The sequence below is a fragment of the Astatotilapia calliptera genome, chromosome 1 (assembly GCF_900246225.1).
Source record: "Astatotilapia calliptera chromosome 1, fAstCal1.2, whole genome shotgun sequence".
Taxonomy (NCBI): domain Eukaryota; kingdom Metazoa; phylum Chordata; class Actinopteri; order Cichliformes; family Cichlidae; genus Astatotilapia; species Astatotilapia calliptera.
This window is the reverse complement of record NC_039302.1, coordinates 19,912,655-19,940,298: the sequence shown is the minus strand read 5'-3', so window position 1 is coordinate 19,940,298 and position 27,644 is coordinate 19,912,655. Positions and strand designations below refer to the sequence as shown.

Here is a 27,644-nt window from a genome sequence, read left to right as displayed (position 1 = left end):
TTATATAATTTTTTTTATATTTAATTTTATATATATATATATATATATATATATATATATATATATATATATATATATATATATATATATATATATATATATATATATATATATATATATATATATATATATATATATTATTATTATTTTTTTTTTTTTTTTTTTAGGGGTGCAACGATACACAAAATTCACGGTTCGGTTTGGTTCGATACTTTGGTGTCACGGTTTGATATTTTTTTGATTCAAAAAAATGTTCATGCTTTTTTAATTTGTCATTTATTAAAATTATAAATATATATTTTAAGTCAAACGTACAGTTTTTAAATTTAATGTTGCTGAAACAACAAAGTAATAAAAAAAAAAAAAAATCTATCTGATGGAGAAATCACTCATCTTTGGAAAAGAGAGTTTATTACAGAGAAATGGGCTCTTTCCAAAATAAAAGCTATACTATAAGCTTCTTCTGGGCTATATTCTCAGCAGCATATTAAACATATCAGGTCCCCATAAGGAGAATCGTGTGCTAACGGCTGTCTAAATGACTCGGGTAAAGTTTGTAGCATGCGTGCTTGTTGTTTTTGTCTGCTTCCACTTGTCTTTGCACTAGGATGCTGTCGGAGTAAATGTGCAGTCCTATTCATTTTGTTCTCACTAGTGCTGTCAGCGTTAATCTGAAATGACGTTAACGCCACAACAGGGCAAATCTCCGTTAACGAGCTACCGCGGATTGCCTGGTGCGTGGGGCTGGACAGCGTCAACACGTTAACGAGCTAACTGCTAACGCAGTGGTTCCCACCCATGTAATTGAGCATTGCGTGGCACATCCGACACACTGTTTTACTTTTGTCCATGACGCGCTTACCTTCAGGGTCATACTTCACATGAAGACCAAAATAGTTCCAAAGGCCAGATCTGAATGAGGGTGGGGGAGGTTCAATTTGCCATGTTGCAACGAGCTTAGCATCTGTCTTGCTAGCTTGGCCTGCGCTCAGTGGATCTGCGCTCGACAGTGCAGTCTAGGCAGAGTAGTCGAACGCAGATCCACTGAGCTCTCAACACAGACAGCATCGTCAGAAGAAAAGTTGATCAAATAAATTAAAAATTTTGTATTGTTCGATACATATGCGTACCGAACCGAAAGCACTATATCGAACGGTTCAATATCGATACGAGTATCGTTGTACCCCTAATATATATATATATGTATGTACACCTTGTATAGTATTTTTGAATTGTTTTAGAACATTAACAGTTGTTATACAAACCATAACCCAAACACACACACAGGCAGTGTAATCCCACACTGGGGGGTAGAGGCCTGTTGTAAACCAGCCTCAAAAAACCATTGTGATGTTCAAAGGGACTTCACAGAGGCTCCAACCATTGATAAGGCCTAATGTAATGAGGCACTGTAAACTTCATCTTTTATACATGGCAACATAATGTGAAAGGTCATCTTATCTTAATCCTCAAATCTGCAGCATCCAGGCCCGTGGCCCCATTTCATGAAGTTAAAGAAATAATCTTAGAGACCACTCTGAAGACGGGCCTTATTATCTTCTCCGCAAGGTCCAATCAGAAGATGTCATTAGAGTGTACTATGAATGCACTGTAAGGAATAATTATTTCTTTTTTTTTTAATCGGCCCCAATCATATCATAGAATCAGCTGGACTGTGTGCTCATGGGGAGAAGCTTTATTATGTCCAGTGATTAATCATCAAGCACTACCTTATCCCTCTTAGACACACTTGCACACTGCAGGCGTGGTTCATAGAAGGAAGATGGAAATGCATCACCTTCATCAGCATCCTGCTTACCTGATTTTTCCATTACTTTCAGTTCACCCTGTTATAAAGTAGCATACCGTCATCTTTTGCCCAATTAATGCTTTTTTTTTTTACATGCCTTACAGTCATGATTGGATTTTGTTCAACTTATTGATCTGATTCGGGGTTTTTTCCCTTTTGATTAATCACCAACAGAAGTAACAATATGTCATTAAATTCTAAACAAATTGAGGACCAATTACATACCCAGTCAGGCTGAAGTGACTATTGTGTGAATTAATTCAGGTCAAAAAGGTTATTGTCTCAAGACTAAGTTTGGGCAATTTGTTGTTTCAGAATCCTTTGTTCTCAAACTGAAAGTGTGTCAAATGTAGACAGATTGTGAAATATTTATTCCTTGACTGCAGATCATATTAGAGTGTTATTGTTTGTTTCGTTTTGTATTCCACCCCTAATTTGCCAGTGGTACAGTTTTTTGGCAAGTCTAACAAACACACATCAACTTTAACAAAGGTAGAGCCTATCCTGTAGCTTTAATTAGAAGGAAATTGTAAACAGACGCATGCCGTTCTTTTACGGATTATCTATACTTTATGACTGAATGTTTGAAGTTATGAGGGATTCTGAATCAGCAGTGCTCGAGTGGTGCTCTTATAGGACATTGTTGTCTTCAATTATTTTCAGTTATATTCCCGTCTGTAAGAGGCAGAAGATCATTTATTATTTAAAGATGCAATCGTTGCTGTTTATCTGGGATTTTTAAAACCGGGTTATCTTTTCACATAGTTTTTTTTGATTAAATGGAACAAAGTGTAATAAAATGCAGTTTCAAATAGATGCTTGTCTCTCTAGTGCAAGAGCTCATCTGCCATTATTGTGATTTAATATGAACGGTGCCAAGCAGCTGCCGAGAGACGGGATCTAACGAGCATCAGGGATGCTTTAGTATGTACATAAAGGGTCTCACACAGACAAGCTGCCAAAGACATGCATGCAAATACACATATAGGTGCTGACTAACAATGTCATATATCTTCATCCATATGTAGTAGATAAACACGGCAAACTGAAAGACTTGCAGCTAACTTTTGCAGGTGGATTAGTTCATTTTCTTTGGAAATAATAATGATTTGAACAAAGATTTTAAATTAAGCACACTGAGATCAAACAGCAGATTTTTTTTCCTGCATGCTGTTTGTTTACCAGACAGCAAGAAGGAACAGGCTACAACACTACCCTACTGTAGTTGTACAATGCATTTTCCTACTTAATTCATTACTCTATAAAATTGGCATTCGCAGAGCTTCATCCCCAAACAGCAATGCAAAAATAAAACTTTTTCCCCATATTTTTTGCATACCATCACTAGTATCCAGTAGCTTCCCTCTTGTTACTTTTAGTACTTAACTTCACACTAAAGCCCCTGAGACCCCACTATCGGGAGATTAGGCTAGTGTCAGTTGAAGTAGACAATCTGCAATCAATACCTGTGATATAAGCAGTCTGCCTGGGTCAGGCGACCTTGCTGTACGGGACCCACAGCAAGTCTTGTAACGTCCTCATAGATTCTGGGTGACTGACCCCTGACGACCTGGGCAGATAAGGTCAGTCTGACCAGAGTGACCTAGAGCAAAGAGGCCAGTGTCCAGTCAGTCTGGCTGTCCTATAATGAAGTGGTCAGTATTGCTTTTCTGTCACTCAGCAATTACAGGAAGAGATATGGCGCCATAGATAGGTGCTGAATGCACATGGAGGCAGTAGCCACAGAATTACATTCACGAGGACCGGTAAAGTGACATGTAAACTACTCTAATATGGGCTGGTAATGACCGGGAGCAAGATGGATCAAAAGGAGTCTGACAATATCAGTACAGCTGCATTGCTTCCATGTACGCAGGCTCATGAAGCACATCTGTACAGCTTGTGGTTATTACCTGCTTTTAAATATCTAATGACTTTTTGTTAAGAAGTATAAAAACTATAAGTGTTCCTTATTGGAACCAGTATTACTTACAATGTCATATATATAACAACTACTGCAAATAAATAGTAAATTAATAGCTTAACTTTGGCAAATACTAAATTTACTGTCGACAAACAATAACATTATAATTAAAATAGTTTACTAGAATGACCCAAAGCTATAGTTAACTGTGGATTTTCTGAAAATAGTAACTTTTACTAAATGTCTAAATGTATTTTATCAGTAATCAGCCCTTGATTAAAGATGTTCCAGATTTATTAATGACACAGGTGTAGCTTGCCGAGTGAAGAGAAACCACAATGAAAGACAGACAAACATGTGTCACAGTGTTTCAGCCCTGGCCTTTTGTGCTCTTCGACACAGGTCAGGGGCTAGGAAATCCCCAGCCATCCAGCAGCTGCCATCACAGACTCATAGCATTCTTCTGTGTGCTAACTATTTAGTTGTCAGTGATTTGGTTAAGTGGAATTGACTTTTATCTGCGGTGTGCTATGGGGCTGCCACTGGCAATTCAGAATCCCCCTTCCTCAGCTCCCATCTTATCCTGGTGTCACATCCAGCACATTGCTATTGGCAGCTGAGCCAAGCCTAATCAATAGCCCAGGTCAGGGATGGCCCGCGGCTCTGCTGTGGGTGGGCTATTGATCCGACACATACACTCCCACAGGTCGCCCTGACAAACCGGGAAGTCGTGGCGTTGGACGAAGTGAGAGAGCGGGGAAGAGGGAGATGACAAATTAACAGCGCTGCTTTCTGACTGCTGTAACCGCTGACAAAATCCTGTCATGAAAATAATTTATTTATTCCCTAGCAAGGAGTGCACTGTGTACTCTCGATTTAAGGTGGCTCGAAAGGATTATTATTCGATTTGATATTTCAAATGGAAGTGATTGGATGCCGTGAAAGGCTGACCGCACATTAAAATCAAGACCAGGAGCAAAAAAAACCCCCGATAAAACATTTCAAATGCAAGCCCATCATAACCGCACAAGATGTCTGCCCCCGTCTCCCTTTCTTTCTCTTCTCTTCGCACCTTCATTTCTTTCTCTTTGCTTTGTGTATCCTCTGTTGACACTCTATCAGACCTGTGGCCAATGAGCAAGAGTCTAGTTATTTTTGTTGCAGTTTTAAATGTTGCTCCCCAAGCTCCTTATCAGCGCCACACTAAGAACTCTTGGGAACAATTAAACATGGGCTTTAACTCAAGTCTAACCACAGAGGTAAAAATAATCGCACAATGTTTCCAAATGGAAGCGGCTTCAAAAGAGCTATTCAGTTATCACAAGCTGTCTGCCTCTCCCGCCTGTATTCCCAAACTAAATCTCTGTCGCTGTGGAACTATTGGAACATATGACAAGCATATTTACTCAGCTTCACAAACCAGGCCCATGTGGAATTCAAAGGCGTTTTTTTTTAACATGTTCCTTTTTTTTCATTGCTGGAATTGACAGTTGAATAAATATGTACTGTCTATGAGACTTTGTTGTCGTATACTGGAGATCCTCTGCAGAACAGGCAATTATATATGCTATTACAGGAATATGTCTTGTTCCGGTTACAGGGAAATTAAGTTTCTCAGGAAATCTTTTTCATTTTTCATTTTAAAAGTCTTCAGTGGTATGAGAACAGAAATTACTCACAGCAGTTCATTTGCTATTAAATGTAATCTTGAAGTCGTAAGAGGCTGTCCTGCAGTAGTAGCATCCAAATAATTATAGATTAATTTTGTTGACTCTAAAAAGAGCTGATTAATTTTGAAGTCTTGATGGAAGTCATATTGCTCTGGTCTTTCTCTCTTGAAAGACATTTATTGTGTGCTCATATTTCCGGGATGAGGTAAAGATATTGTCGCTGCTCTTAGAAGACTGCACTGGAACTCTTTCATGGTTGTTGTGATTTTTAATTGCGTTCAAAACATGCTTCTGATGTTGTCTTTTTTCTTCTTCTTCTTCTTTGTTTCACGTTCCAGGTGATGGCGTCATTGTGAATTGCTCTTCTTGTGACCCGGGAGTCCCTAAATCCCAAAAACGTATAGCTTTGGAAAACCCTGGAAATACCTGGAATTCTAGGAGTAAATCACCAAAACTTCTTCAGGTGCCCAGGCACCAGATCTATAGCTTTACATTCTCCTTTATTATTTTTGTGAATACAAAGAAAGAAAGCCTGAACATTAGCAATAGCGTCTGGCCATCCACCATTGCTTCGACAAACCTGCTGTGACCAAGAGGGTGTGACCTTTCTGCCTGCTGACTTCAAACAGACACTTGAAACGAAAACACAGTCAGAGAGGCTTCTGTGTGTTGGAAACTCAGACCAAAAACCCCATCAGGTAAGGCTGTGAAGTCCCCCTTGCTCCTGCTGTCCAAACCCAAAGCCCTTTAACTTCTCCAGGGCTTTGAAGCTAACTTGTCCCCTCTGTATCCCTCACATGGTTAGCTCTCCCTCAGATTTGGGGTAAAGGAAAGTCTGGCTGATAAATGCCCCGCTTTCATGCTCTGCTCACCTGTTTATTCCTCTCAGATTAGAGGATCGGAATAGATTGTGGTTGTTTGGTTGATAGATGCTTATCCTAGGTTCTTCACCAGCCCCTTGCTGACTGGGCCAGTGATCAGCCAGAGCTTAGCGTTGGTGGCGTGGTTATGTGTCACACAGGCATGCTGTACAGATACATAAACTTGCAGACCATCATATGAAAATGTACAGGCCTGTGGACAGGAAATATACTTTATTTTTACACTATGACACACCTACAGTATACCCTCTCTTGCTTTCGATTACAGTTATCAGTATTCCTGTCAGTAATGGGATGTGCAAATATTCCAAGATGTGTGTGTTTTGAAGTTTAAAGGGACAAAAGTGATTTTCAGGCTGATAAAATGTCACCGCTGAGTGTGTGTGTGTGTGTGTGTGTGTGTGTGTGTGTGTGTGTGTGTGTGTGTGTGTGTGTGTGTGTGTGTTTATTGGTGCTTGTATATTGTCTTTTACTGCATGAGACTAGGTTTGTGCAAAAACGATATACAACATGGTTTTGAATCAGAAACATGCAACGGGGCACATTTGTGACGCTTGTATGCATTTTTTGGGCTAACGAAATAAGCATTTCTTTTTTTTGATTGACTTTAAAAGAAGCTTTCCTCCAAGTTTCATAAGGGTTTCCCTGTTGTTGTTTTTAGAACACTGACAACGTAGCTTCACACATTGATTAAGACCTGATCCCAGGTTATCTGGACTATATTAAGTTATTCTGCTTGATAAGATAATAAGCAAACTTCTGGCTGAGCAGCATAGCATGAGTCAAATAGCGTCATATGTAAAATAAAGATTGAGGTTAAGGTTTTGCACATATGTAGCAAACAATTTCCTTTTCGTCATGCAAAAGGCAAATATGTTCATCTTGGTTTGTCAACCAAAAATTAATGTATTACTTTGCACTCTGAAAACAAGCAAAATTGAGAATATAATTTGTTTATGTAATCAAGTGACTGTACTGGAGCAAACATAAAAGCAACAGGACACGCTGAGTGGCATGAGTTATGTCTTAAAGGAGTTAAAAAGATTTGTTCGAAAAGTTCAAAGTCATTTAGTAAAATTTGGGTCACTGAAATTGAATACTTAACAGCAAGTTGTTGTTTAAAAAAATAAAAAGAAATACACGGAAATGTTTTTCTTCTCCTGCATCTTTAAATGATATTTTTAGTGCTGGCAAAAATAATACACTTGAAAGCTCATGAAACAATATTTATCATCTCGGACCTAATTAAGGACGTGATCTGAAATGTATTTTCTATAAAGTCTGATTTAGGACCCACAGGGTCAGCTGCCTCACAAATAGGGCAACAATAATACAGCAGGAGTCAGGAGTGGAAAGGGCTCCAGTCTGGGGGAAAGCAACTCCCCTCCCTGGTCTGTGTGCTGATGGAGCTGTGCTATTGCCCAGGGCTCCACAGCTCCAGGGCTCCGACACTAGACCTTATTTTTCAAGTGGGCAGCACAATGTTCTGCTACTGTTGGGGTTACTCCCTTTGTGCCAGCCCTCCCCTTTTAGAGAAAAAGACATGCATGATTTCATACATGAAAGATATATGTAATTGGACAGCGGGGCCTATGCAATACATTTACAATTCTAAACAGCATATGTGAAAACCACCTTCCACTTTCTCTCCCCGTTTCTTCCTGAGGAAATGTATTTGAACATATCAAAAATATAAGATCAGAAAACAGAGGCGACACGGGTTACCATTCTTGTTACGTGCTTTGTATTGCATGTGAGTGCGCTTTGTCGGCGTGTGGCTCTGGGAATTGTCTCATAGCATTAAGAGAAACACAGCGTATTGGGGCATCTTTTGCAATAGATGCCTATTGTGACATCCTCAGTAGTAAATCCGAAGCTGCCATTACTTGTTCGCTCTTTTTGGCTTGGGTTAGGGGTTAATATCAGCCTCGCAGTAACAAGGGAACTTGTGTCAGGATGTGATGGTTTAGTTGACAATTTAAAAAAAAATAATGCAATCAGTCGATAAAAATATAGACATAAAATATACACAGAGTAATCATTTTAATCTGTAACTGTAAAAGTAAAATGCAGTACATATGTAGAAAAAGTGGGGGGTTATACATTGCTTTAGATGCTGGTTATGTTTTTTTTAGTGAATGTATTCAAATGAACTCTTAAAATACAAAAGAAAGGGAGATGTAACTCTGTGACATTTTAAACATTTCATTGTGGAAAGCAATCCATGCTTACTTTGGCATCTAAAAATAATTTTTAAACAGTTCACAGCCCCAATGTACAGAAATCAGTTGACTGGACTGAGTGACCACTCAAAGATGCAAAGATTTACTTCTGTTGTTTAAAACTGGTCATTGAAATGTAAAAGGATTTATTATAAGCTTGAACTTTCCTTTAATTGTAACGTTCAAGCTTAATATGAGCCAGAGACTAACTTGGTGATTCCAAGATTAATTTACAAACAGTCATGAAGTGAATTAATATGTGTCTGTGATTCAACGCACTCATTTTATCCTCTAAGCTATGAAACAGAATATCACATCACTGTCGCTCATTTGACCACAGGGAAGGTATGACCTTTTGGAATTCAAAGACAGTTTTTCATGTTGATATCTTTTTGCCCTTATAAGCAGCAAAACAACTGTATAAGTGGATCAGATTCAGCCGATAACACCACAAAGTTGTAGTGATGCACAGCCTTGCAAATGATTTAGTAACTACTTATCTGACAGAATTAGAAGTGTTACTACATTGTTCCTGCTTGCTGCTAACACATCTGTCACTCTCTTGTCACTGTTTGTGTTACTGCCTGTGTGTTTTTTAACACAGTAAAAAGTAAAAGAGCCCTTTCCTGCCACCCCTCCAAACCTCCAGTGTCACATATGCAGTAGACACACAACAAAAATAAAAGTGCTTGAATTAGGTAAAGGGCATTTCTGTCACAGCAACGAGGTCAGTTGATTGCTGCACACGCGCTAAAATACATAATACAGAAGTGATCTTAGCACGATGGCAGGGCATGTGAGATGCGTGCTCCTAGTAGCAGGGATACAGGTGTCATTACTGAGCATCATCCCTGTGCCATATGCAAGGCTTCTGACTGTCTGCGTGACAGCTCCGAGTCCAAGTTGAAAAGTTCAACTTGTGAAGTTGATTTTCCTCTGAGGAATTGCTTTTATAAGCCATCTTTATGGTCATTCATTGCATTATTATACATATATATTTGCATATATATTGTAGTAACACGACACCGGTGACAATAACGCTCGTGCAGACCTCCTGGTTTAAGGTCTTAGCCCTGTGCTCCTGTAATTTTTCTGTCACTGCAAAAAGTAAACACCTTTGCTATTAAATCCCTTAACAAGCTAACACCTAAAAAAAAAAGAACAGCACCATTAATCACCGGTTTTTATTGGCTTCAGGAACACTCACCTCCGCTGAGGTATTTAGAGAACATGACCACAACCCTTCCAACTCACCACACACAGCATATAGGTGGGGCTGCCTGCCACCAAGACGAGGTTTAGGAGAGCTGATAGGGGTTAAGCATCCATAATTCTGCCTCAGTTGCTTTGACCAGCTTAAATTGCTTTCACACAACCAGAGGGCTTCTTCACAGTACTGGAGGTTTGATAGCGTGGGGTTTTGGATGAGCCTGTTGGCTTTGTTTCTTAACTAGATGCAGCACAGATGCTGTCTCTGCATCAGTAGGGCGTTGTGTGGAGAGGTATGATATGGGTAGTTGATTTCCATGCAAAATTCCCTACGATCCCAACCTTGTCTGTCTTCACTTCTCTCACTTGTCTGAGTCGCAGCCTGCTGACTGGGTGTAGTAAATAGGTCCTGAATAGCCGCTGAATATATAAAGACAAATCAAAAGCTGTCTTTGTGTTCACTTTAGATTGAGCTACACCTGTGCATTATATCTGCTATGGATCATTTTTCTTGAATTGCCATCAGTGTTGTTATTCACTGTCATTGATTTGAATTGATTAATTCTCACTCCAATAATCACCAATTGTGTGGTTAATTTGGCATATTTAAAGCCTTATAATATAACCTGGTGGATGCTCTGTTATTTCAAACTCTGTCCTCTAAGTCCTCCCTTGGTGCTTTTTTTAAATTTATGCATTCAACTGTTCCTGCCAGATGATTATTACTGTTTTTATTCTTGTGAATCAACGGTAGGCAAACTTGAAACTGTGTCTGTCCCGTGTGACACAGGCCATTGTCTGCAGAAATATGGTGCAGCGTCCCAGAGGCTGCGGGTGACGCAGGATTTGGATTTGACCTCTGGCGACAGTCCTGGATCTGTGTGTTTGCCCTCCATGTCGCTTCCACCTGTCATATTTTATCTCGTTGTGTTGTTAGGGGGTATTTCTTTACATCAAGGAAAATTAACTCTAACTTTCTCGCGTTCGATTGAAAATTCAGCGAGCACCAAGTGGCATTTAAATAAGTTTTGCGCTGTGAGGATCTGCGAGTCTTCTCTTTGGGTCGGTTTACCATCAGCTAAAGTAGCTGTTGCCTGGAGTGGTCATATGGCTCTGATTTGGGATCCCTCTGTTTCAGTGAGCCTCTCTAAAGCGCGTAAAACCCCACGAGTCCCGCCTGTCTCACACCCAGTATCTGTGACAGCAGCTCTAAGGATTTCTCCACTATTCACTGTATCCCCCGATCTGAAATATGCATTATCAGAAGGCCTAGTCTGCGCTTATTTCCTTCCTCCGTTAACAGTGCGTTGCTTTAAAATGATCTCGACATTAAATACGAAATTTATCACATTTGTCCTTAAAACTATGTAGATTGTAATATTTACACAAGCCTTTGCCTTATGTTTTGTTTTTAGCTCAACGCGTGTTCTTCCTCGACGCTTTTATTTATTTTTTTCCAAATATATATTTCTGATTTGGAATTTCTATCTGGCAACACTTGCAAGATGTTTAGATCTGCGCAGAACCTGACATTTTCTTTATAAAAATACGAAAAGAGAAAAACATATATGTATATCTGTGTGTGTGTGTGTGTGTGTGTGTGTGTGTGTGTGTGTGTGTGTGTGTGTGTGTGTGTGTGTGTGTGTGTGTGTGTGTGTGTGTGTGTGTGTGTGTGTGTGTGTGTGTGTGTGGAGTTAATCGCTAATATAAATCATTAGTTTAAAAGAAAGTGGCTGAAAATGATTTTGTGTACTTGAAAGAGGTGAGGTGTGATGAGGCTGGACTGCTGTAGAATATCACTGCTCACACGCACTTTTGTGCTGTTGTTTTTACAGTGGTTTGTGAAACATTTGTACACTTGCAATTCGCCACTACGGCGATTACAACAAGAATAACAACAACAACTGTTATTATTATTATTATTAGTATTATTTTAATTTTCTGCCTATAAAATATGATGCGACAGAGTGATGCCCCCACTACCACCACACACATACACACACGCAGATACACACGCTCATGTAAACCATGCACAGAGGGGAAGGAGGCAGAGAAACAGGGAGAGTGAGACAAGGAGTCACGCTCGCTGATTTTTGGGGGAACGTACGTGTGTGCGTGTGTGTGTGTGTGTGTGTGTGTGTGTGTGTGTGTGTGTGTGTGTGTGTGTGTGTGTGTGTGTTTTTTTCTTGATGCGATTCAGTCGCAGTGGTCAGGGGGAAATAATCTGTACAATCAAGCAAAGACAGCAAAACATCGGAGATTTTTTAATGTTTTACGACATTTTTCGAATATTGACAGAATAATTATGGGTTAACACGACCGTCTTTCCAAAATCCAAACGTCAAAACTGTTTCTGAATAATGCATTTGATCATTAATAAGGCAGTACTGGCAGGGCGAGTAAATGGATGAGAGAGAGGAATTGATATGCCTTCTTTTTTCTCATGTAAATGAGGCAGACTGACCAGACGGTCGCTCGTCATTTATTCTATCCCAAACTCTAAAATCACAACACCAGCAGCAGGAAGCAGGTTCTCTTTTTTTTTACACTTCATGTAGCATTCAGAAATATGACGTAAGCTTTACCCCCGTGTTGCTGGTTTGTATGTATCTATCGTTAACATGTAGGTTAAAAAAATAAAAACAATTTTACATTGTCAACAGACATATTTCAGATGTAGCATGCAATCTCAAAAGAGTTTAAAAAAGAAAAGAAACGTGCAGGGCATATTTGTCCAAGGGAATTTTTTAATATCAATATTTTATTTCAGAAGCACTGGATTAACAACCTAAAATAAAAGAGCAATATTAAAAAAAAATTAATAAAAAATAAAATCACTTGAAATAAACAAGCAAATACAACAGCAGGTAGAATATCCCCTTATAAGACATTACAGAAAAAATACACAAGCAAACAAATAGATCCATGAAAATACTGTAATAAATCTAGAAAGCATGTGAAATATGAATAAAATGATCCAACACACTATGTGATATGTGATGGGCAAGAGTGTAAGTGAAAGAGCACCAAAGAAGAGTCCAAACGTTGCATTTGATTTTGATAAACAAAAGATCCACCACAGTGATCAGCTGCATCCAGTCAGGAACATTCTGGGGGTGCCAAAAATGGAGGGGAAAAAAGGGGGAGGGGGGGGGGCTAGAAAGCTAGAGGCCACAGGCGTGTGTAGGTTTACTTTTTTTTAAATTGCTGGTTTAGAGAATAAAGCCGAGGAAATAAAATAGTTATAAGTAAAGGTTTGCAAAAAGATGTTTTTCCCCTGTCCACAAGGCACGTGGCACACATCCTTCAAGGATGATGGTGGGAAATCACGTGTAGAGTGCAAAGCATGTTACATTTATAGTCCCCAATCCAAAACGATTGTAAAAAGTTAATTTAGAAGTGGAATAGCTGCACTTTTGATTATTTATTTGTCTCTTTTCTGAAGTTGTGTATCAGCAGATTTCTGCAGGACGCCCCGCTAATTAGGCCAAAATTTCGGTTTGATCCGAGCTGGGCATGTTGTTCTTTTTCGCTCTCGGTCAGTCAGAGGCTATTTCAAAACTAGGATAATTTTCGGAGTGAATCTCGTGTCCTTAATGGTCGGTTAAAAAAATAAATAAACAAAAACACGTTTGACTGAAATGTCTGTGATTTCCAACGTTGAAATCCCTCGCCTATTTTGTCCACGCGATAACCTGAACGTGTTTGCGTGCCTCGTTTACATTCGAGTCCGTTTTTAAGATGCAACCACAGACTCAAAGGCAAAGGTGCGCTTTTGCAAAGACCTGGGTCCGCAGGCGCTTGGCTTCCATGAAAGAGCTGATGCGCTACTTGATCCCAGTGGTCAGGCTGAACATAAGAGGGCGCTCCCATTGCACCTGGCTGTGCTGCCCTATCCACCCTAGACACACGGAGCCGGACACCAGCCTCTCTCGTGGGTTCTGCAGCGGTAAACAGCGCAGGCTCAACTGTTACATTCGATTGATTATTGAGTGAGGGAAAAGGGGAAAAAGAACAACAAACATGATTTTAAGAAAATTGTATTTTCTCAAAATTTCAAATTATTCCGCATCAGTAAGTTGTACCTTTTTATGAAAAATAATAATATATTGAAAAGTTTTTAAATGTCTGTATTTACAGTTAAGATGGGTAACCTGGGCTCCAGTCTTTCTAGCCTATTATCAGCCCAGCTGGGGTCACTGAGCGGAGGATCGAACCCGCGGGCCGTGCGTGTGGCGTCTTTTAAATGTGTCATTAACATCTTCACTAAAAAGAAAAATCAATTTAATTTTCGTCGTTAAAAAAAATATTTGTGTTGTTTCCCTTTGTGTCTCAGCCCGAGCTTCGAGTCCACACGCAATTTTTATTTATATTTTCACAGCATAAGCTCGCTCAGTCGGTTTCCTTAAGAATTTCCTGATGCCCTTTTCATATCTGTTTACCATAGCCTGAACACATGACTGACACTCCTCTTGTTAATATTGCAGCCTATGAACATCTTAAATCCCTAAATCCTTCGGAATATAATGGTCGTTATCTCTTTATAAAGTTATATGACTTTTCTCGATAGCAGCTTTCATCTTTAAATACTTTCACCCCTGCTCATTTCCTCTGTTTCCCTTTGTGCTTTGTCTGGGATTCCGAGTGCATGGCGTACACGCTCGGGCACGCGTAACACGGGAGCACGGTAGCCGATCTGTTAAATAAAGTAAATGTAATTTAATTTGAACACATTAAAGTAAATATTTCTAAAAGCTGACAAGTGCTACACGTGGGTCTCTGACAACCATCACAGAGTGCCGGTTCAAGCACGTTAGTGACGATTATTGGGGGGAGGGGGGCTCTGCCCTCTGAATGCACAGTTTTGTTCCTTGCAGTCCTTCATATGGTCAAGCACTTTCATGTGCTCCGCATCTACGGAGAATTTTGCATTTTTAAGCTCCTCTGCCTTTCTTTGTCATATCCACGGGCTGTCATAGCCACAGGTTGTGTTGAATTTGCAATGCCACTCATCGATGTATGCCTATTGAGGCTGGCACGTGGACAGTTATCCTTCCCACTGAGAGGCGCAATTGAATGGTGGTAACACAAAAGCTTCAGACCCTGTCAGTTCCCCCTTTTTCTCTTTTCAGTGATGCATAGGCCCTAAAAGCATCAAGGCCTCTGCCTGACTGCTCTGCCTTTGATTTAGCCTACACTATACTCAATATGGTCGCTGATGGAGTAATATCAATCAGGCCTTTGCATAAATTTGTAAACTGAAGTTTGCATTGTTAGGCTTTAGGCGACTGACTGGCTCAAAGCTGCCTCCTACAAGCCTCAAATTACACCACACTCTTTTATTATCTCGCAGCCCCTTTAACTCCTCTCGCACGCTGTTTTCAACCTATTCATTTTTACAATCTCTTCTTCCCGAGAGAGCAGACACGTCGCAAATCCTCGAGATTCCTGCAGACTGCCTCTCACACTGCAAAAATGCGAGCTGTTCGAAGGGGCGATGCAGTTGTCTTGTTTTTCTAAGAGGGGCATGCTATACAGGCGATGCCGCATTGCTTAAAAACAGGTATCAGTGCCTACCGTGGCTTGTGGAAGGCAAGTGCTGAGGAAATGCCGTGTTACAGCACACCATATATTTTACCAGCAGAGAGAGAGGGAGAGAGAGAAGGGGGAGAGACAGACAGAGAGGGAGGGAGGGAGAGAAAGAGAGCGATGGAAGGGGGGAGTTGGGTCTTGGCCATATAGGATACAATGTAAGAAGTTTGATTTTCATAGGCTCTTCAAAGGAATATATGCTATTGGATCTGTAGAAACGCCGGGTCCCATGGGGTTTCATAACCTTTCTAACCTTTAAGTCAAAGGCCCCTGGAAAATATAAAATATGGTCTAGCATTCATCTACCATCTTCGCCACTGCACCATCACAAAAGGCTAAACACATCGGCTGTGTGAGATCCTCGAAAAAAATAAATAAAAATGAAACACATTAGATTTGTCTGTGCCATGCATTTCTATCCGAGACGCGCGAAAACAAGCAAACAAACAAAATGCATGTTCGGTAGATTTATTAACCCGGTTAAAAGTCGTTTCTTACCAAAGCTTTGTATACTGGGTACTTTGAATCTGTATGATTGGGCAATGTTTCGGCCGGGCTATGTTTGCCTTTTAACTGTTAACTCTGCGTCTGAATTCACCATATAGACCCAGGCTAACAAATCCGTATTGTTTCAATAAACATGGCACGTTGTGTTATCAGGGAAAGCTACTGCTTGTATTCAGTGGACCAGGGACTCTATATGGAAGTGTTTGCACAGAAAGTGTGCACACTAAGAGTGAGGGATTGTCCATTTCCTCGGAGAATCAACAATAAAATTATCATAACAAAGAGCACTGAAAGACTCAAAGGTTGATTTTTTGCAATGCGGTCTTTTCATTCGGAGGAAACGATGGGACATCAGTTACAGAGGAGACGTGCTTTACGGAAATATTATTAAGACAAACAAACGCAGAACCTCAACAAATTCATGTTCGGATCGATCATAAAGGCTTTCAGAATTTCCTGAACACGAAACACCTCAGGAGGAGATGAGACACTGACCACCTGGGCTTCCTGTCATAATATCAGTGTAATTATCACAGCATAGCAAATTCCATGCATACAGACCGGAGTGGACCAAACAAAAAAACGCCTGACACAACTCTGTCACCTTGTCACACATTTATAGTGTTATTATTATTATTTAAGAGAAGGTGCACTTATTGAACACGATGCTGCCAACAAACAAAATCAGTTTAGTAATAGATGTCTTGATAGCCTGTTTCCCCATCACTCCTCTGTGTTTCAGCAAGCCTTTCACTGATGTGCTGGGTAAGAAACAATATATGTATATTTTTTAAATAGCTACTTCAGGCTTATGCACATTATAAATAGCCTTAAAAATTAAATTAGATATAACACACATGTATATGGTTGTGGTTTCAACAAGTTCTTTATTTGGTTGGAGTTTTTTAAGAAGCTGAATTTTCTTTGCATACTGTACGAATAAAAGCAGCTCTCACGAGTTTGCCAGATTTACAGGAAAAAAAGAAAAAATATTTAAACCTTTTATGGGGTTCTCCTAATATCTTAAATAACAAATTATTTTATATTCCAACACTGCTATAAGATATTGTGCTGAATTTTATTTGGTCTGCAATTTGGAACTGGCTGTAACTGTAAGGACGACACGTCCTTTTCATACCTTCTCCGTCAAACTTGCATTTTGCTCTGTCTTATTCTATAAAACCAAATTTGACAATTTCACATTTCCGTCAGGTGTCATGGCTTTGTTTGCTTTATTTCACTTAAATATACGCACACACATTTTTATGCGAGTTGAGAAACACCTCATTGCTCTAAAGTTGCAGTAGACTTTCATATACGTCTCACCATTGAGCCAGTCACCGTTGTTTTAATTTGATTTGATTTTTATTTGGGAAATAAACGCAAGAATTCAAAAGGATTCCCTTCCATGTTTTTGCAAGGGTCGATCTACACGAAGTTGATCAAAGTTTGACATTTTTGAAGGCGCGCAACACCGCTGTTTAATGCCAACTTCAGTCTCTGGGCAAGTGGCTTTCCTCTTAATGCTTCAAAATGTATAAATGTACACGTACATATAACCTGTTAGTTCTAATATCCAGGGAACTAAGCATGCTCTTTTTTCCCTTTGTTTTTTGCGGGTTACAATAGTAAGCTATACCCTGGCATCCTGCATGCTGCTGTTACAGTACACTTTTGCATAGATGTGGAAATCGCTTTGAAAAAAATAATCATCCCCCCCGCAAATGTTTATTGTAGTTCTTTGCAAACACGACAGGTCGCTGAATGGTTACAGGTACACTGTGCCGATGACTAGCAGGCGAACTTTTCTGGTTATTTCAGCTGCCGAGAGTCTGATTTGGTTTTCAATAACTTCTTTAAACGTACAATCTAAACTCACTTAAAAAAAAAGAAGAAGAAGAAGAAGAAGAAACATAACCCTCCGTGCAGCTTTGACGGGACCAAATTGGCTCGCATGGACCCAAAAGAGACTGAATAAAATAAAGCCGGGCTGCTTATGCGCTTTAAGTGACCGAAACATGTACATATCTTTCATTTTAAAAAGCAAAAACCGCGACAAGAAAACGTTTTCAAAAAGTGGAGGAAAAAAAAGAGCGGAAGAAAAGCTGCGTCCGTGGCACCGGGCTTTGCCTGCTACGGCTGCCTGCTCCACTATTAACTTTCGCTGCCTTTCCTCTAATCAAACTCTTACTTTCCGCTGTTCTTAATTCCATATTTTCAATTCCTGATCATTACTTTCCTCTTTTTTCTACTTGTATCTATCCATCCATCCCTCCCTCCCTCCTCTTTCTCCCTCCCTCCCTCCCTCTCTCTCCCGAGCTCTCTCCTTTGCTGAATCTTATTGATCCAGAAGGCGGCTAATTAGCCCTTCCCTTCGTGCCTGTGTAATGAAGCACATGCGCACTGAATTAATCACAGCCATTTTTTGCAGGAAACTAATTAGCAGGAATAAAGATCCAAAGAGTTTTTTCTTTTCAATCATCAGATCTCACTTTCACCTCTTCCTCGCTCCCTCTAACACAAGACTCATCGCCTGCTTTGCATCCAAATTATTTTTATATTGCCTTTAACAACTAATAGTACCTACTTCGTTTTTTACACTCCGCAACAACAATGATCTTTCTTTTGCCACCCTAAGCGCAAACTGACCAAAAGGGGACTGCCTTGATGGGATCTTTAGCTAAATCATCTCAATACTGGATTAAAAAGCGAGGATCACAAACCGGCAGCGAGAAATTGTAAGTTTCAACTTTGCGTTTGTCTCTTTTCCTCTGTTTCAGCGATCCTATTCTTTTCGCTGTCTGACTTATCTGAATCTCTCCTCTCCTATCTGTTCGTAGTTTTTTCGTGTAGCGGACCTGGCTATTCTCACGTTGTGAGAAAAGGCTGGCGATCACAAGTTCATTTCATGCAAGTAGTTGGTTTATTCTCGATTTTTATTCGTATCGTTACCTGTGTTTACATCAGCGTCCGTCCTCTCCTCCTCATGAATGGAAGATAAGAAATAGGCAAGACAGCGATCCACTCCAAGCAGTTGATCGTGGAGAGAGGGGGGGGGATAAAAAAAGCACGGTTTTAAAACAAATGTGTGCTTTTCGGTGGGATCGGGGAAAGGTGTAGAGGGTTTGTGGTTGTCGAGAAACGTGTTTTGAGGCACAAACGCAATGAGAGAGGGCTGTGCTGAGCGGCGGACGAAGGGCAGCGGCAGCTCCACATGAGCGCTGCCCAGAAAAGGAGCTCCAAGTCCAGCTAGTGGGGTCCGTGTGTGTCCGGCAGATGGGAACATCTCTCTCTTTCTAAATTTTGACAGATTTCACACTTGCCACATCCACGGGGTTTCACCAACGTCGTGTGCTTATAAAATCCTCTTCTGGATAAAGACATTTTTGTTCTTCTCCGACACGTCTCTGTCTGAAATGGGCAATCCCTCCGCCCTGCCTTAGTTCCTCTAGCTACACTTTCCCCCCTTTACCCCACTTTGTCCATCTTTTCTTTTTTATTTTTCATAGCGGTTTGCCTCTTTCAAGCGTTGTTTTTAAGTCGATACTCGCTCATTCACTGACGGAGTCACATGCAAATCGATCGACGTGTGTGTTTGTGTGTGTGTGTGTGTGTGCGTGCATGAGCGGGTTTGTGTTTGCGGGCGCGGTGTGTGCAATGTGAATGTGGTTTGTTGAGGGAAAAACGGAGCCCAGGGTCTCCTTCGTGACAGGAGCGGATCAGCAGGACCTTGTACACGGACAGTCTGAGAGTCTGAGCAGCGCTGCACAGAGCAGACATGCATTTTAGGGAAGACGGCGACAGCCTGCGTCTTCTGCCTCGAACTACTTGGCTACCGTATCTTGACTTTCAAGAAAAGACTTTTCCCCGAGAAACGTTGACCAGAAAGACAACAACACATTTCCTCATTTGACTGACCTTAAGCAGACACTATCATTCCAAAGTTACTGCCGGAAACTTTAAGCGTGGTCCAGGCTAAACCTGCAGGTCACTGAATGCATTTAGTGATCGCTTGTAGGAATAAAAAAAAAAAAGAGTGAGAGAGAGAGAAAAGAAAGTCAAACTGGATATCTTCAAAATAGAACAGACTGCATTGTTGAGTGGAAAACACACGCCTTTTGAAAGAGATGGTCTCAGCTGAAGAGGCCTTTTCCCCCCAATACAGTTGATTATAGCTTTGATAGGCCAACTAATCTCCCCCTCCCAAAAAACATGAATCTGATCGGAAAAAATAAAGAAATCGGAAATTCTGTTGCCTTGACTGTAATTGAAAGATGAAAATTTCTGTAAATATCCTCAAACATAACGACTACTTTTCAGGAGGACTTGGTCTATATACGGCTTTTTAAAAAAGCGGCGAGAATGATTAGGTAATCTGCGATATATTTCGCGACACAGAGTCGGGAATAGAAAGAGAGAAAAAGGTTTTTCCGAGCGAGCAGAGGCATTGATAGGATATGTGTACCGTTTGGGGAAGCAGAAAGGGGGGTGAGAGGCTGTGTGTGTCTGTCTGTGAGGGGGGGGGGGGGGTGTAGGTCAGACAGCAAGAAACGGGGGGAACAGGGGTCATGGAGTGAGAGCAGAGATAAAAAAAAGACAGAGAGGAAACCCCCTCGCAAACAGCCGAGGGATAATGGGGAGAGAGTGGGTCTGGCTGGGGGAACAGGGTGATGGTAGGCTAGTTGTTGGCATGTTTTGGGAGCCACACAAAGCCCGTATGGTTGTCAGCATCTGCAGGATTAAGACTTATTTTAGGATGGGAGAAACGAAAATAGATCGGTAACGGGTTTAATACAATTAAACGTTCATGTAGTCAAGAGGTTGCAAGAGAAAGCCCCCCCCCCCCCCCCCTTAAAAAAGGGGGGGGGGTGCTGCTGAGGGTAGGAGTGCAGAGGGGTCAGATAGCCATGGGCCATAGAGGAGCAATCAGAGGAAGAGGTCAGGTAAACAGATCCCTACCTTTCAGGCTGTAGAGGAGCAGACAGAAAGAGATTAGCACTGCCAGAGAGAGGAGAGACCAGCATTCTTATTTTTCTTTGCATTTTTATCGGTAATCTGATTCACATTTAAGTCATTTTTTTCTTCTTCTGTACTTTGTATTCCAGTGTCTTTCTGCGACTGCAACAGTAACTTTTATGTGCTTCGAATTTTAAAGGTGTTAATATAGGACAGGTAGGCTGCTGTGCCAAAACATGAGTGATCTCCCTTCCTCCCCTGCCTGACAGTTAACGCTCCACATCCTCCCTCTCTCTCCCTCTTACCTTACAAAACAAAGACAGCAGAAATGTTTACTGTCATCTCACCTGTCTGATTTTCCTGTCTTGCCTCATTGTCATATTTATGTTTAATTATAACAGTTCTAGGAAAAGGTATAGGAATGTCACTGGCTTTATTTTTGTGTAATCTATTTCACAAATTGTCAGGAGCTGTGTTTGGTGTCGCTAACTGTAGTATCTCAAGCTCATCTCTGACTGTGATAGTGGAAGTATTCCGCTCAGGTTTAAAGTGCTACCAGAGTGATGTATTTACCACAGACAGCTTGTGTAGAAATATTTGAGGCCATCGTATTTATTTTGATTTGATTTCTTGTGATCAGAGTTATTTCTCCCTCTCCGTTAATATCTTTCTCAAGACTAGGTTATCATTTTTGTTTAGAAGAGTGTTTTTTGCCAAAAGCTCATTTTTAATATTTCCACAAATCCAAAACATTTCAACACAAATAGGTATGGCAAATCACCTAAGCAAAATATGAAGGTAGTATATTCCCTATGTTGACAATAAAAGAAAAAAAAATATAGCTTATGGATTTATTTCCCAAATTTAATTGTAATTATTTTTATCAGAATTTTATTAGTGTTATAATTTTATCTTTTTGACATCACACGGTGGGATTGTTATGTGAACGTGATGGACAAGTATCTAAATTCTTTTTCTTTCTTTGAAATCAACTGGATTTGATTTTCTTCTCCACCCCAATAGCACTGTGGTGCATTTCGTTGTGAAGCGTGATTCTGGTTGTGATTTATCGTGTACTCACACCTGGTTATTTCTGTGTTCTTTGTGTTGCGATTGTTATTCATAACATGAAGGCAATATTTGGTGTCGTAAAGCTCTGATATGATGTCAGTATTTGCTGTGGAGATGTGCAGTTGCCATTGATCTTGCACGGCAACAAATCGGTTGTCCACTGTTTGCACTTAGCCACCCCCTCATCTTCCATTACAATATTTGATGACAGGTATATTCAGAGAATTCAGGTGTCACTTGACCGAATGAGTGGGAACAGCAGGTCCAGTTTTGTAAATGAGATAAAGGGGAGTTGCAGTCATCACAGATGGACTTGTTCCGTGGTTTGGGGGGGTAGCACAGAGAAAGGGGAGGCAGCGCCTCTGGCTGTCGTAACCCCTTCTCTTCCTCTCCATCTCCCCTCTCTCTCTCACTCTCTCTCTCTCTCCTCCCTCTTTCACTTACCATCCTGTTCTCTGTGTTTTTGCGTTTCGCTCTCCTTAACTCCCACCTTTCCGTGCTTGGGCACCGGTGCCGTGGGAGAGCTCGCTGCCATGTCCTCTGTCGGAGAGAGCCCTCTTTGGGTGAAACAGTAGGCTTGGGCCATGTAGGAGACATTCAGCACAGTTTCACTTGTGTCAGATAAAGTGTGTGTATGTACATATAGAAAACAAAAATCCATACTGATTTATGCAAAAAAAAAAAATTCTCCATATTATTATTATTATTATTGTTATTGGACGGTTATTAAACAGTCACCAGACAGTTATTTCCTCCTTTCTGTGTATTGTCTGCATGTAAGTCAGATAGTACAATATATGTGACTGGCAGTGATCACAGACGATGGCTTTTGAATTTGATGTGTGATTTTGATGCATGGTCATGCAACAAAGACCAGTTTTTCCAGCTGTCCTGCAGCCGAGGCCAGTATTTGCAGTATTTGTGTCATGCTATCATAAAGAAGCGGGCAGGGGGAGGAGGGTGTCTTAGTTAAACACAGATAGTGAGAAAGTGGGATGGGAGAATAGAAGGGATGTCATACTCTAGTGTCTGTGTGTGTGTGTGTGTGTGCGTAAGCATGCCTACAGTGTGTGCATGAATTCTCTACCTGATCCCTAATCCCAGTGGCCCCCAGTGTCCAAAAAGAGTTCCTCTTTATCCTCAGAAAGCCATTCCTTTTTTCCTTATAATTCTCTCCCTGTCATTTTTTCTTCCGAGCTTTTCTTCATCTTCAGTGTCATCCTTTTATCTTTAAGTGAAATTGGTTGGGTTTTTTTTTTTTTTGTGGTTTACTCTTTCACAATATGTTATCGTGTTAACAATCTTGGTTAAATCATTGTGGTAGACAAGATTTATGACTGAGAAAGATGCGCATGTGTGTGTGTGTGTGTGTGTGTATGTGTGCGCGCAGCAGCGTTCAGATTTGTGGGCATACTGCCGTTCTGAAAATCTAATATCTTTTGAGTGTTCCCCATCAAGGTCTTTATATGATACCCTTTTGTTTTTGTAGTCGATGCTTTTATTAATTTTAAACAGTTTCCAAAAATCTAAGCCAGCGTTCAAATCAGAGCAGACCTGTGTTGTGAGAACGCAACATCGCTCTCTTATCATACAGACATTAGAAAGATGGGGAGAAGGAGAAGAACACTCCCCCCCCCCCCCCCCCCCCCCCCCCCCCCCCCCCCCCCCCCCATGTTTAGGAGCAAAGTGTGACGTCTAATTTGACTTTCTCCCCTCTAGTGAAGGGTATTCACTGTCTGCCATGGAACAGAGTACAATAATGTGTGACACAAATTTATACAAATTTTCATTCAATTCTAACAATAAATTAGTGCCGTGGAAGTCATGAAAAGGGGATTATAATGTGTTTGTGCATCTCCGTCCTTGACTAGAATCTCAGTATTGCTTCTGTAGTAAATGTACAATATCAGTTTTGCAGCAAATAAGGCTGCTTGATAGATAGCGGTGTTGTAACAGTGATAAAGACTGTTTTATTTTTGGGTTGCTGTATCGACTGTGAGTGGAAAAGCTGTGTGATGCATGCCTGTCCCGGCAGTATACTGGCAGTATCGTAAAAGGTGAGTGTGTGTTGTGCATGTGTGTGTGGTAGCTATGACTGACTGTGCATCCTATCTGAGGCAGCAGCAGCTAGCTCTTGCATTTAGGGATGGGAGGAACATCGGTTTTGCGTCGGCATAAGGCTACATATGCCTACACGCGGGCAGGGTAGGGATGACAGGGAGGACTCAAAGGGCTGCAAAATTGAACTGAGCGGCACCCCAGCCCCCCATGAGCCCACCCTTCTCTTGGACCCTGGAGGCCAGCATTCCACCCTCCACGCTAGTGCTTATCATCACAAAGGGCAGAATGCATAAAACATGGAGGACGCTTAGACAGAGGCAGCCCAGGTTGCCTTTCTCTCTCTACACTGAGCCCTGGAACAATACATGGGCCCCTCTGGCCTGTGACTCTGACGACACACACGCCGTCTTTTTTGTCCTCCCCTATTTCTTTGTCATCCTCTTCCTCTTCCTCTGTGTTACTGTGCTCTGTGGAGTGATAACTGCCCTCGTATTGTTTATCTGTGTCTGTGAAATCTACTTTGTGTAACCGAAATGTAAGCGTGCGTGCGTGTGTGCGTGGGTGTGTGTGGGTTGCATGAGGGAGAGGGAGTGACAGGTTCAGAAAAGTGACAGTGCATCAGCTGCATAGCTCCTGCTTTCAGTGCGTGTGTGCGTGTCTATATATGTCTAATAAATATACATATATATTTTTTATTATTATAATATTATTATTATGTTATTCATATAATTGACCTATTGAATAGATGCCAGCATTTAGTAATAAAATAAATATTTTATATAAAAGAAGCCATCAGCACGCCGTTTTTTCTTGTTGCTAATTTATGCCAGGGTCATCTAATGACCTAAAATCATGGCTTATATTAATACCAATTAAAGTGTGTGTGTTTTAAAATAACAGATCAAATACTATGTGAAAGTGATGCTAATATTTGTTCCTCCATGCAAGTCATTCTCCTCTGCTACTGTGCCCTGTGTTAACACTGCTACACGTGCATAAACAAGCTGTATTTGACTTTTTTTGTATTTACTTACTGACTGATTCACTGATACAGTGAGGTAAAACTGCAATTCGAGTGTTTTTTCTTAATGCAGTGATATTCTATTTTCTTTTTTCACTTCTTGGTTGTAGCTTTAGTTTTGATTTCAGATTTAGGTCATAATGATTTTAATTCCCTTTCTGTGCTTTTGCATAGCATCTACTCCGCTCTGAGACTGTGACAAACAGTAGTTATGTCTGCCTAAGGAGGTATTAGTCTGCATCTGTCTATGCGTTATGAGTGTCTGATAGCTGGGCGGTAGGAATGTACCACTGGGATGTGCTGGACCCCAGCAGGTCTATGGCACTTCCTCTCTGTGTACCTCACAGCTTATCCTCCTCAGGATTACAGAGAGAAGAAAAGAAAAGAGTGATGGCAGGAGCACCCTTTCCCTCTCACACCCGCTTTCCTATTTTTACTCACACGCACACACACATACACACTCTCATACAAATCCCAACAAAAAGTGTAATTCACTTGCAAATGTGTAGTATCCCGACCATGTTGCACGTTGAGGGGATGGAGAGAAAGAGAAGGCGAGGGAGGGGCGGAGATGGAAAGACTGTAGTGTATTTCAGCATTAGACAAGGATGAGATGAAGCTACAGACTGCTGCTTCCTGTTCATAAAAGGCAGCCGGCTTCATCTGTTCGCCGATAGATTATTTAGGAGTTTGCGCACATCATCTGTTGTTTTGTCTGTGTAAATAACTAAATGTGGGCATGTGTGCATTACAAGATGTCGTACAGAGAGCATGCGAGTCAAAACTTGCCATTTGTCATTCCCCTGGTTTCTCCTGAGGTGGCCTGGTGTTGCTTGCTTGGTGCCCTAGGCGACTGATCTGCCAGCAGTGAAGGGGTTAAGAAGCAGGGATAGCCCTCTTTTGTCTCTGCGGCCCTCTTTGCCATTGTTGTGGTGGAATTGAGCTCAGTGCACCTCACTTGACCACAGCAAAGCAATAAAATGGCCTCTAAGTGCTGTAGCCTCCATAGTCTTCAGATGTCAGCTTTCTTTCAGCTTCTGCATATAGTTTCCTTTTTTCCTCGGTGTTCACTGTACCGTGTATGCATACCTTCTGTGTATTATATTTTTACTAATACATTTAACATAACATGCTGATGCATTTTATTACTCCTACATGACTATATATTTTTTTAACTGCATAGTGAGAAGAACTTTAGCTCTTTGTGTGTGTTTTTTGTTGGAAGGTGCACGTAAATCAGAAACGAAATTCTTTCATTTTTTTAGTTGGTGCTGTGATTGGTTGGATTATATAAAAGAAAATAGCTGTGATGGTCCTTTCCTGAAAACAATATCAATATATATGTTTTCTTTATTAGCTTTCAGTGAATATAAAGCAGCATGGAGCTTTATAGTATGATGGATTTTTATGGAATTGTGCTTTTTTTTTTTAAATACATACAATCTGATCACCACCTAAGTCATTATCAAATGAAATGAATAAATTAAAGCACCAGCTGAATAAATGACAGCAGGCTTGGATCCTTCAGTTTTTAAGCTATACACTGTATTTTATTATTTTATATTTTCAGTTCTAAAACAAGTAATAATGAAACAAATGCAGGTCATGATATACATATTTCATTTGAGAATGTATTATTATAATGTGGTGTTACCGTGTTCGAATGCACAGATGATTGTTTATAGCAAAGTCCCACCTTGGCAGACGCTGTAATTAAAAAGAAGATATACTGCATGTGCGTCTGTCGCCGTCTCACCTCGTCAAATAAGCATCTACCTCTTGCAGTGAGCATGTCCATGGATTTATGAAAGATTTCTGATTGGCTCAATTATAATTGCCACTGTCCCGAGTTAAAACCATTTATGGCAGGTGTCACACACACAGGCAACATTATATGGGACACCAACCTGCAATTAAACTAGCAGTTCTTCAAAACCACGATATTACTGCAAGCCTCTACGTTATTCTGAATGGTGTCTCTGTCTTGTGTGCCTTTGCCTCTCCCGTCTCCTCTCTTTGCTTTCCTCCTCCGAAGACACGTGTGGGTTTCACTCTGGGTCTCACTGTACCAAAAACAAATGCTGTTTCTCATTTTCCCTGTGTTAAATGAACAAACATAAGGACTTCAGTGCCTCATAATAAATTGATTAGAGAGTGCAGACTCCCACACAGCAACACCGAAAACTGAAGATGTACAGTGTAACTCTGCGTGTGTGTGTGTGTGTGTGTGTGTGTGTGTGTGTGTGTGTGTGTGTGTGTGTGTGTGTGTGTGTGGCCAGCAGAGGAGAAGGCATACTCTCGTTTCCTCCCTAAGCAACTATAAATGTATATTTATCCAGTTTCATGGCATTTGTTGTCTCGTATATACCTTATACTTCCACATATGTTCTCAGCGCTGTTTTGCACCCAGTAGCTGAGGTCTCGTTATGACAGCGCCGTGGCGTTTATGTATTTGATGCGTAAATCTGGTAGACTGTTTGGCTTTCATTCTGATGTTTAGTGTCACAGACCTGAGATCTGGCCTAAGCTGGAGGGGGTGGGGTAAGTCCCATGGGGCTGAGACAAGGCTATAGGGCCGTAACAGACCGGTGACCTCGGCTTTGTGACGTCATTCGCCTCGTCTGGTCACCATGGAATTCATTTTCCCTACTGTTTAATGAATGAAGATGGGGGCCCCGGCTAGTTTATGGAGCTATTAGTTTTTCTGCTGAATATGGAGA

The 27,644-nt window shown here is 40.8% G+C and overlaps 1 protein-coding gene and 1 long non-coding RNA gene across 4 annotated transcripts in view; one reads left to right on the top strand and one right to left on the bottom strand.

Annotated features, from left to right (window-relative positions):
* zfhx3b (zinc finger homeobox 3b) overlaps positions 1 to 27,644 on the top strand; it is a 169,510-nt gene that overhangs the window by 17,141 nt on the left and 124,725 nt on the right. For 2 of the 3 annotated variants that reach the window (XM_026168473.1, XM_026168438.1), the window contains exon 2: positions 5,743 to 6,102. The gene's annotated coding sequence lies outside the window, so the exon portion shown is untranslated. Of the gene's footprint in view, positions 1 to 5,742; positions 6,103 to 18,126; positions 18,554 to 27,644 lie in introns of those variants that run through there. The other variant, XM_026168445.1, reaches the window with a different exon arrangement.
* Positions 11,965 to 20,298, bottom strand: LOC113022743 (uncharacterized). Its single transcript, XR_003272447.1, has 2 exons — positions 18,768 to 20,298; positions 11,965 to 13,684 (listed from the first exon to the last, which is right to left on the bottom strand). It is a non-coding gene; the product is annotated as an uncharacterized LOC113022743 (long non-coding RNA).